The sequence below is a fragment of the Bidens hawaiensis genome, unplaced genomic scaffold (genome assembly GCF_021521415.1).
Source record: "Bidens hawaiensis isolate Kalapana, Puna unplaced genomic scaffold, B.hawaiensis_p1.1 tig00001692_1, whole genome shotgun sequence".
NCBI classification, from domain to species: domain Eukaryota; kingdom Viridiplantae; phylum Streptophyta; class Magnoliopsida; order Asterales; family Asteraceae; genus Bidens; species Bidens hawaiensis.
In genome coordinates this window covers 3,875,429-3,884,485 of record NW_027491096.1, presented here as the reverse complement: position 1 = coordinate 3,884,485, position 9,057 = coordinate 3,875,429, and positions in this window count along the sequence as shown.

The window sequence follows — 9,057 nt, the reverse complement described above, 5'->3', positions numbered from 1 at the left end:
TTTTTTATTTTTGGGTTTTTTTGTGGTCCAAAATGATTCACATAGTTCTCAATTCTTAAAAATTTCTCACATGATCCTGATCCTAATCCTATATATATATATATATATATATATATATATATATATAACATCCAAATAATAACATCAGAGTCAAGCAAACGTACAACCCAAACACGTAACATCTCATCAACGTATGCAAACACAAAGTAGGCATACGTAACATCCGTAGTCGATAACGACTAAAACATCACCAAATATTGGCCATACAATAATATATACATACATACTATAACATCCTAAGGCCTATATAAAATAGTTCAAATGTTTCATCAAGCAAAATCGTTTAGGTGTGCATGCTAGCCCAAAACTTAAAAGAGTTAAAAGGGGTATCATGAACTCACCTGACACGAGACACGGTTTCACCACGAGCTAAAGAATCCCTAAATAATCCCAAGACTCAAACACCTGCCGGTTTACATTCAATCAATACTAACGACATCCAGATGACTCGTTTATCCTATGAGACGTTCTAACGGGGTTCGGGTCACCTAAAGCCTCGGCCTCATCAAACCTAATCACAATAGCCCCCGAGGCCTCACATTCACCAAAACGACCCTTAGATACTTCCGGGAATAAAGAATTCCCAAATTACCCCCGGAAGCACTAGGTGATACCAATACGCGCGTTTAAGAGTCGTTTAGGCCATTAACATCCAACTCAGCCCCGTGTGGACCCAACATGATAAAATCATAGCCAACAAGTCAACACGACGCTACACGAGTTAAATGGGTCAATAACTCGCAAGTACAACGCACTAACTACTCCATAAACGCAATTGCGCATTGTACCGACCCGTTGGAGTAACCGACAACCAATTCAGCCCCAAAACATATAAAAATGATTTTTCAACAGCCCGTACATCAAACCGAGTGTCCCCGAGCTGAATTGGTTGTTAATCACATCAACACTCGTGTTAAACGCATCAAACTATAATTTTAGTCAACCGAACACTAACAATCTAACTACAACTAGTAAGAACACCAATGAACATGATTTTTAAGTATGTTATACTAGACATACCTAGGAAGATTTTGGTGCAAAAACATCAACCAAAACAGTCTCAAAACCGCTCAAATGGACAGCCACCCGGTTAACCTAAAACAAGTCGTTTATCGATCAATACACGTAATACAAAGATCAATTAAGGTGTAAAAGACATGAGGAATCATAAAACCAACCTTGAATTGAAGTTTTATGGCTTAATCTTGGCTGCACAAAAGAAATTCGCAAGGGGGGGCTGCACTAGGCCGATCGGCTGCAAGAGAGGGGGAAGGGAATGGGTTTTGTGTTTTGTTATAATATAAAATATTTTCATCCTAGCCCCTCCAAATTAAATTATATGGCATCTTGAAAGAAAAGTTAAATAACTTAACGTACCGGTATGACGAAAAGGTCTCCGAGAAATGTCGGTTAAATCCCGAGGAATATACATACTCTACAAGCTTAAATCCTTTGAACGAAAAATTAACGGGTGTTACACAGGGTCCCTTGCAACTAGTTCATCCTAACTTTTTTGGTATGAATCTTCAAACTCAGTGGTTTCATATGATGAATCTGTTGCATCTTCAACAGACACAAATGCAAGCTGATAGAGCTGCCCATGAGCTAGCGCAAAGGAATTTGTTAAGACATATTCAGTTTACTCAACGAGAAAACAGGGAACTTAGAGCCCTTGTTGCTGCTCAGGGGGAGAGATTGGACAAACAAGATGAAATCATCCTCCAGCTCACTTGTAAAGATGACGAGTTGAAGAAATTAAAGAATGATGAGGATGATCAGGATGGAACGGGAGGTGTAGATCAGCAACCGGGCGGTGGTTCTACGCCGTCGGCAGGTAATAAGACTGATTCGGGTACTGGTGGTGGGTTTGAAGCAAGTAATCTACAGATTGTTCCATACAAGGATTACACGAGAGCCAGACCAATTAATGTTATTCTGGCTAATATGCTTCTGTTTGTGGGTATGGACGGGATTATGTACAGTATGGTAAACGCAGATGAGATCGAAGAAGGCAAATTTGTTGATCATTCATTAACAAAAGAACAAATAGCCTTGCTTCTAGATCTAAACGAAGATGAGGTTGAAGAATTGGGTAAGAGCGTGGGTGTAGATATTGAGATTGAAGAAAGTACGAATACAGGTATTCCTCGTGGGAATGTACCTGATTATGATGAGGTGGAGGTAGAAGACGTTACTGCTGAGGAGTATCCTGAGTTCTACACCGACAACAACAATAATGACTCAGGAATTTTGTTTTTCACCACAGAACATTTTGATGCAGCAGAACGTTGTTTACGTGAAAAGATGGATGAATGGAATAAAGCTGTAGAGACAAGTCACTTGTCGGCGACTGAGAAAAAGCGCAAACGTGCTTTGGATGGTATGTTCGAGCATAATGTAAAGAAGATGAACAAGATGATCGAGACCTTTCATTATCATGAATGGGAGGAAGTCAAAATGGCAAAGGCTCGAGCATCGGCATACCAGATGAAAAAGTACAAGCCGGCGAAAGATGTGAAGGGTGATTTAGTCGCGTGGCAGTTTGATTCTGAGCTTAAAGTATATATCGTAAAGTGGGAGCACAGTATTTATTACTTCAAACGCCCACACGATATCTTATCTATGCCAAGATGGGACGTTAGAACACTAGCTAACAGGTCGTTCGTGAATCGAGGAGATGATGTCTTGGCTAAGTGGTTCTATAATCAATTATTGCATGAAACCCGTTATAGTTTCAAGTTCTTCAAGCCACAAGTGCCGACTCACAAGTATATTGATGAGATTGATCAACGCACTAGCTGGAGGAAGAGGATTCTAAAAGTAAAGCCGCCAAAGACAATGAAGAGGGCTCCTATGAAGACATTCCCTCAGAGTCTATTCACCTCGTTTAATTATTGGTATTATGACAATCATACAGGTGAAGTGGTTATTGTATTTGGCTCTGGGTCAAACACGAAGACTATTCGTGTTATTGATCCAATGTGGTTGGTTAACTTATATGAGTTTGATAACGATGCCTTATTTACAAGTCAGATCAGATTTGCTAATGTATGCGACTATGAACTTGCTATGTAATTCCAGAAAGTGGTTCGTGTCTGTTATGCATACAAGATTCACAGTTGTGTGGACTGGAAGACAAAGATGTTCCAGAGATGAAGATAAAGGGCTCGAGACGAGGGGGAGTTTGTTGATACATGTTTTGTACGTCTCGGTCTTTATCAGGGTATTAATGTAATAGTTTAGTATTATAGGGGTTTTAATGTAATTATGCCATTCGTCTAATTGTAAGACACATTTGTTACTCCATAACGAATGGGTCACATTCGTATTAATGTAAGTCCCATTCGTTAACCCAGCTTAACAAATGTAACATAACGAATGAAGGCTATTCGCTATGATAATGTATTAACGAATAAGTATGTTTATTCGTTAGGTTAATGTAACGAATGACTCATTCGTTAAGTCTATCTTAACGAATGAGGTCATCCTCTATATATACCCCTGTAATCTATTCATTAATATAAAAGTTCTTATTCATTCGCATTCCCCCTCGTTACTCTTCCAAAATATTCTCTCAATACACACACTTCACACACTTAAAGTAATATAGCCTAATCGTATACATACATGACGAATTCATCGTTGTAATCACAAGATCTAGATCCTATCATGCTCTCTCAATTAGTATTCAAAGTTTATATATTCAATTAGTATTCAAAGTTTATATATTCTTAATCCAATATGATACGGGACCAGATGACCGTCAAGACCGTGACAAACTGGGTTCGATGCAAAGTGGCTAACGGGCGCGTTCGAGTTCGTTTTAACTTCCAGTCGAGTTCTAGTATTTGTTTTATTTATTTTATCTATTTGTTGGTTTGTTTGAACATTTGAATTTCTTAGGTGGATAAGTTTTATCCATTAGTTTGTTATCTTTCTTTTATTTATATTGTAATTGTGGCTGGAAGGGATTATTGAGTTATTTGGAAAATTTATCTTCTTTACAACAAGGTTCTTTTGTTGTTCTTGTGAATTCCGGTCGGCCGGATCACGACCTTCGTTGCTATCTTGGTTGGCCAAGGGTAACGCCGCTAGGGTACGCCTAGGTTATCTACTCACGTTTGTATCAAATGGTATCACGAGACCAGGAGACTCTCAGCATGGCGGCAGCAGGAAATCACCGTCCACGTAGGGCTGTTCATGATGATCGCGACCCTCGTGATGCTGAGATCGAGTAGCTTCAGCGCCGTGTTGGTGAGTTGGAGCTTCGTTCTTTCGAAAGGTTGGGTTCTAATGTTTCTGATGATACATACACCGATTATGAGGAAGATTTTGATAATGTTTTTGCTAACCAACATGGTGATCACGGTGAACGTTCACATCCACGACACAGACACCGTACCCCACCCCCTCCACCGGTAGACCCTTTACGCGCTTTAAGGTTTCGTCTTGAAATCCCAGAGTTCGAAGGTCGTCTTCAACCGGATGATTTTCTTGATTGGTTGCACACAATCGAGCGGGTTTTCAACATCCGCCACGTTCCTGATGCTTTAAAGGTAAAGCTAGTTGTTTTAAAGTTTAAGAAACACGCGTCTCTTTGGTGGGAACACGTTCAATCTCAACGGCGTCGGGAGGGTAAACGTCGGATTACTACGTGGGACAAGTTAAAGCGATTGTTAAAGAAAAAGTTACTGCCCGCTACGCATAAACAGGATACGTATTTGGAATACCACAACTTAAAGCAACAATCACTGTCCGTCGAGGAGTTTATTTCGACATTTGAACGCATGCGTATGCGCTATGGTATGGAGAAAGAAGAGGAACAGATTATAGCCAGGTTTTTGGGGTGTTTACGAACCGAGATAACCGAGGTTGTTTATCTCCAGCAATACTATACGTTTGATGATGTTTGTCCGCTCGCGCTAAGGGTGGAAAAACAGCTCACCTCTAGATCCAAAACAACGACCTGTGCACCCCTACCTACTCGTTCCACATCGGCCGCTTCTTCGGCTACATGGGCCGGCCCAATCAAAGCCGACCCACCGGGTCCTCAACCCACACCGGAAGCAGGTAGTAATCCGTCCCCTAATCTTCGTTGTTTCAAATGTCAAGGTTTTGGCCACCTTAAATGGGATTGTCCGAATAAACAGTTACTTACTTTGGTTGATCCGGATTCTGGATCGGATGGTGATGATGACAATCCAGAACTTGTTTACCCGGATAAGGGCGAGCTTCTCGTTACTCGTCGCCTTCTTACTGCTTTGGTGCACCCTTCCACCGATGACACTTTGTGGTTACGTAACAATATTTTTAAAACACAATGCACGGCCAAAGGGAATGTTTGCACAATTATCATTGATGGGGGTAGTTGCGAGAATATGGTGTCCACCACCATTGTCGAGAAGTTGGCATTGGACACCCAAGACCATCCCGAACCATACCAATTGTCGTGGTTACGTAAGGGAAATATTGTGCGGGTCACAAAAAAATGTTTGGTGAATTTTTCTATCGGCTCTAAATATGCGGATGAGTTATGGTGCGAGGTTATCTCGATGGATGCATGTCATTTGCTTTTAGGTCGTCCTTGGCTTTACGATAGACGTGTTAAACACGATGGCTTTCGCAATACTTATACGTTCAAAAAAGACGGCATGCACATCACATTAGCTCCTTTGAACCCGAAGGATGAACCGCCACCTTCACCATTAGTGTCCAATTCGGAATTTACCGGTCTCGTTCGCATGCATCCAACCCCTCTGGTTTTTGGTTTATTTCTGGCCGAAGAGAATCCCCAGATTCACGACCCACCCGCAGACGTTGCGCCTCTTCTCCATGAATCCAGTGATATTTTTCCCAAAGAAATCCCACCCGGTCTACCTATGTTGCGTGACATTCAACATTGTATTGATTTTTTTCCCGGTTCAACCATTCCAAACAAAGCCGCATACCGTATGAACCCGAAGGAGTTTGAAGAACTACAACGCCAAGTCGGGAATTTATTAAACAAAGGTCTCATACACGAAAGCATGAGTCCTTGCACTGTTCCCGCCTTACTGGTTCCTAAACCGGGGGGCGCCTTTCGCATGTGCATTAACAGTCGGGCGGTAAATAAAATCACAATTAAATACAGGTTCCCGATCCCACGTTTTGATGATTTATTGGATCATTTGGATGGTTCAACGGTTTTTTCTAAATTGGATTTGCGTAGTGGTTATTTGGTTGCGTGAAGGTGATGAATGAAAAACCGCTTTTAAGACTCGGGATGGCCTCTACGAATGGCTTGTTATGCCTTTCGGTTTGTCTAACGCTCCGAGTACTTTTATGCGTCTCATGAATCAGGTTTTCAAGTCTTTTATCGGTCGTTGTGCCGTCGTTTATTTCGACGATATTCTCGTTTTTAGCAAAACCCTTCAATTACATTTACAACAGTTGCGTGAAAATTTTCAAGTTCTCCGGGATCAAAAGCTATATGCTAATCCGAACAAGTGCCATTTATTGACATCCGAGGTCTTGTTTTTGGGGTATTTAGTTTCCGACAAGGGTATTCACATGGACCCGTCAAAAACAGCCGCTATCACTTCTTGGCCGCCACCCTCTTCGTTACACGTGGTACGTAGCTTCCATGGCCTCGCTTCTTTTTATCGGCGGTTTATACGGGATTTTTGTTCCATTGTTACACCAATTACGGACTATTTAAAGCAGTCCAAATTCGTTTGGACAAAAGCTGCACAACAAGCTTTTGACTCGTTGAAGGAGGCGGTCACAAAGGCTCCGGTTTTAGCTATGTCGTCTTTCGATAAAGTTTTTACCGTTGAATGCGATGCTTCCGGCTTAGGCATCGGTGGGGTTTTGAGTCAAAATAATCGCCCTATTGCTTTTTTCAGTGAGAAGGTTAATGACACTCGGAAGCGGTATAGTACATATGATAAGGAGTTTTATGCCATTATCCGAAGTCTCGAATATTGGCGCCACTACCTTCTTCCGAATGAGTTCATACTTTACTTTGACCATCAAGCCCTTAGGTTTATTCACGGCCAAACACATTTGAACCCACGTCATGCAAAGTGGGTTGAGCTACTACAAGATTTCAAGTTCGTAATTCGTCATAAACCGGGTACCGCTAATCCCGTGGCCGATGCACTTAGCCGCCGTCCCGTTTTATTCAATTCTTCGAGTTTTGAGGTAACCAGCGTGGCTTATTTTTCATACCTCTATCGTGATGATCCAGATTTTCGTGATATTTGGTCGCAATGTGCTCTTGGCATGTTTAAAGATTTTTATCGACAAGGCGAACTCCTTTATAAAGGGCGCTGATTGTGTGTTCCGCTTTCGTCGTTTCGGGAGGCCCTTGTTCTCGAATGTCATGCAAGTGCTTTAGCAGGTCATTTTGGACGAGCAAAGACGGTGGCTTCAGTCATCGAGCGGTTTTATTGGCCGAGTATCACTAAGGATGTTATTAAAGTTCTGGCAAGGTGTCGTGTATGTCACGTGGCGAAAACACACAGTACTAATCAAGGGTTATACACACCGTTGCCTACATCGTCCGCCCCGTGGGAGGACGTTTCTTTGGATTTTATTCTCGGCTTACCGGTCACCCAACGGAAGAAGGACTCCATTATGGTTGTAGTTGACAGATTTTCTAAAATGGCACATTTCCTTCCGTGTAATAAAACGTTTGATGCTTCCCAAGTCGCCCGCTTGTATATCACCGAGATCGTACGTTTACATGGTATTCCAAAGACTATAACGTCGGATCGTGATGTTAAGTTCGTTAGTCATTTTTGGCGAACCCTTTGGAAGCGACTAGGTGCTAAACTGCAGTTTAGTTTGTCACACCATCCATAAATCGATGGTCAAACTGAGGTTACAAACCGAAGTCTTGGGAATTTACTTCGAAGTCTAGTGGGAGATCATCCAAAACAGTGGGATTTAGTCCTTCCTCAAGCCGAATTTGCATATAATCGGTCCACTCATAGTGCCACGGGCCGTAGCCCCTTTTTGGTTGTTTACGGCCGAAATCCTTTCACGCCTTTAGACTTTTCGCCAGTCGTGGATACCGAGCGATTGTCTACAAATGCCGAGGAACAGGTTTTGCAAATCAAGGAAATCCATGAACATGTTAAGGAGCAAATCACGAAGCATAATCTGCAGTACCAAAACCGGGCTAATAAACATCGACGCCATGTTGTTTTTGAGGTGGTTGACCTTGTGTAGGTGTATTTGAGGAAAGAAATATTCCCGCAGGGACGTTTCGGGAAACTCCAGCAGAGAGCCGATGGGCCTTTCCGTATTCTTCAGCGCATCAATGATAATGCTTACAAAGTCGAGTTACCGGGCCACTACAATGTTTCGGCTACATTTAATGTTGCTGATCTTACCCCCTATACGGCTGATGATGATTTAGAGGATGACACGGGGACGAGTCGTTTTTTAGGGGGGGAGAATGATACGGGACCGGATGACCGTCAAGACCGTGACAAACTGGGTTTGACGCAAAGTGGCTAACGGGCGCGTTCGAGTTCGTTTTAACTTCCAGTCGAGTTCTAGTATTTGTTTTATTTATTTTATCTATTTGTTGGTTTGTTTAAACATTTGAATTTCTTAGGTGGATAAGTTTTATCCATTAGTTTGTTATCTTTCTTTTATTTATATTGTAATTGTGGCTAGAAAGGATTATTGAGTTATTTGGAAATTTTATCTTCTCTACAACAAGGTTCTTTTGTTGTTCTTGTGAATTCCGGTCGGCCGGATCACGACTATCGTTGCTCTCTTGGTTGGCCAAGGGTAACGCCGCTAGGGTACGCCTAGGTTATCTACTCACGTTTGTATCACAATACTTTCAACTATTATAAATAAGAATCACTACCTTCACTTTATGCAGCTTTTAATCTTCTAATATTCTATTAACTCACTATTATTTGAACATGACTTTAAAGCTAGTATTATTTGTCAGTTTCCTACAAATTACAATCATATTAAATGAAACAAATTATTTTG